We start from the raw sequence: 2,908 nt of genomic DNA, 5'->3' as shown, positions 1-2,908 counted from the left end.
GAGTAAAAGTAAAAACAGGGATTCGTTATAAAATTAGTCCAAAGTGGCATTTGGGGACTCAGCTGTAGGCTGCTGCACTAATGTCTTGACAAACCAAAGTATAGGGCTGGGTCTGGTTTTGTTTTGGTTTTCTTTTCAGCATTCAGTGCTTATGGATTACGTTCTAGAAATGTTCCAATTGTAAGGCAAGAATCTGTTTGGATTCCACCACGGGTATGCTACTTGGGCTGGATGGGTATTCCATTCCCTGTAAATCTACTCGACACCACAAGATATGTCCAATTCCACCAAATCCTTTCACAAACTGGGATCCTTCTTGTGACTTATCTGAAAATTTCCAACGTAGCTCCAAAATTTTACATAGTTGTTAGCAAACCTTCCGACAGGGGCATGCTCTTAATCAGCTCATGTTCCTGTCCTGTCTCTTCGTCCTTGAAATGAGACTTATCCTTCTCTCGTTCTGGAGTTAGATAGAGAATTTTCTCCCGTTCTGTGCCTTGGCAATGAAGAACGTATCTCAATATATCCAGATTTTCATAGAATCTCTACAGCTCCCATTTCTATAGCCATTAGTGCATCTTCAACACTGAAATGGTATCGTCCTGTTAATTTCTTCTATCAAAGTATCGTCCTGTTAATTTCTTCTTTTGGATGAACTGCAGGTTGGGGAGGACTTCCATAGATAACTCAAGAGCTTGTTGGGTCCATTTTCACCACCATAGGGTGTGTTAACTAATGTGAAAACCTTTGATTGCAACCTCTGATCAAACACGTCAGATTAACTTAGTTCTGTTTTAAAGTCAGCTGATCCAGCTAAAAGGAGACCAGCCACATCCACTTGGTCTACAGAAATAAATAGCTGCACAGCAGTCTCTGCTACCTTCCAAACATAGTTAAATCTCTATTCCATTCCTAAACAGGCAAAACGCAAGGCTGACTGGCCTCCTCTACCGTGTTTCTTTGAGATATCCACAGGGAATTTGCGTAGGACTTCTCTTGTGTTTCCTTGGAGTGCACCACTGCCATCTGTTATGATGAAGCCAAATGTGCTGTCATCTGAAAGCAGAGCTGTGAGAGCCTGTGCATGGAACTTGTTACATGACAATATTAAATACATGAGGTATTAACTGGTTTGAAATGTTCAAAGTCATTGCTGACTTTCTTTTCCTTTCCTTCTTCTGTTACAACTGTTCCACAGTAAACAACCAGATCATTTGGAGGTGCTTTATTACTAAGTTTGGGTCCTTGTTGCACATAGGCAACAGCTCCCAGGACTGAAGGTGGTTTACTTGTTGTGACTTAACGTTACATGCAGTTCCAAACTCATCTGCTAACATTTTTGCACTCATGAAATCTGGTCTTTGGGAGGAATGACAACAATATCAAGCTGGTGCCACTGCCATGGGCCACCTCCAGGCTCTTAATGAGCTTCTTCATCTCCCAGATCTCCATGTTCCTGCCGGCAGCACTGGGGTCACCGCTGTCTTCCCACCTCCTCCTGCCTAAGGGCCCAGTCTTGGGCGGCAGCGGCTCTGGCCTCACCTTTCACATACTATAATTGGATTTCCCATCCTCTTCACACTGTCACAACGGGAGTCAAGCTTCGATGAGTTTTGGGGGACATTCAATCCACAGCAGGGAGACAAGGCCCGTGGGGCTGGCAGAGGACACACCCCTGGACTTTCGGTGGTGTTCAGGCTGCTGGTCTTTAGCTCAAGGGCAGCAGAAATATCGACAGGTCTAACTCCACGCCTCCCTCTCAGGTCTTGGCTCTCATGTCCCCTTCTCCATGGCACCTTTTGGCACATCTTCCTCAAAATTAAGCCCAGCCAGACCCTCTGTCTCCACCTCCCACCCCCTTCTTTCCCTAGCATTTGGCATTCGCATGCAACAAGCTTCACCCCTCACTCATTCCCTGTCTCCTTCCAGCAGAACACATGCTCCATGAAGGCAGGAGGGGGTTTGGGGGCTCAGATTTCTTCCCTGCTGTGTCTTCAGTGTCCTGGAGAGAGTTTGCCTCTGATGGCTTCTCTCTCTCTCCCTTGCATTTAAAAGGCACACCAACTGCAGAAAACCAAGAGAGTTTGAAAGTCACCAGAGCAGAGGGGAGAGGCTGTTTCCTGCAGCCTAGAAACATCACCAGGCCTTTGCTGAGGACCCAGGGTGCTAAGAAGCCAGAAATTCATAGTGGTACCAATCTGCATGGTTGTGGTTTCTCCAGAAATATTCGGCAGTGTGGGTGTAGGTGTGGAGAATGCAGGTGGTCCAGTTGGCCTGGGCAAGTTCTGCAAAAGAAACACAGAGGAAGCCAAGCAGGGGAGGTTGTGTCAAAGAAGAAACAGCACAAGGCATGGACTAAAAGGTGTGGGAGAAAAGAGATGATGAGAAGGACCTCTATCCTGGGACAACCAGGGAGGACAAGGAGCTGAGGCAAGACATGCTTAGCTGCCAAGAGAACGAGAGGCAGCCTCCCCTGGTGAACTAGAGTGGGGGCAGGACTCAGTCCTAGTAGGCAGCAGAGACCTGAGTGGACCGCCTTTCTGGGACCCGGCATTGACATGGTCTGGTCCACTGCTCCAGGAGTGAGGCTGCAGCTCCCAAGCTCCCCATCTGTGTGCACTGACCATGGAGGCCAAGGGTAGGTGGTCCAGAGGCTGGTCTGTTCTCCAGTCTATACACTGTAGGATACATAGTCTATAGCCCTGCAGGATACATAGGATCATCGTATTTTAAAGATAGGATAATGTGAATCTCCCAAGTGATGAATAGTAGGCTTGGAATGCCCTAGGAAAAACCAATGTGGAGCATGGAGAATTTATAGCAATCCTGGTGGTGGAGCCAGAAGAAGCACATCTCTGGGAAGGAACATGCAAGACCTGGCTGATTTCTCATACGTGCTGGCCTTTGA

General features: G+C 47.3%; 1 pseudogene; it reads right to left on the bottom strand.

Annotated features, from left to right (window-relative positions):
- Window positions 1-163: 163 nt before the first annotated feature.
- Window positions 164-2,285, bottom strand: LOC103581101 (annotated as a pseudogene).
- Between the last annotated feature and the right edge of the window lie 623 nt (window positions 2,286-2,908).

This window comes from Galeopterus variegatus, unplaced genomic scaffold (genome assembly GCF_000696425.1).
Source record: "Galeopterus variegatus unplaced genomic scaffold, G_variegatus-3.0.2 Scaffold12352, whole genome shotgun sequence".
Classification (NCBI taxonomy): domain Eukaryota; kingdom Metazoa; phylum Chordata; class Mammalia; order Dermoptera; family Cynocephalidae; genus Galeopterus; species Galeopterus variegatus.
The sequence above is the reverse complement of the archived record's forward strand: the minus strand, read 5'-3'. Positions and strand labels throughout refer to the sequence as shown.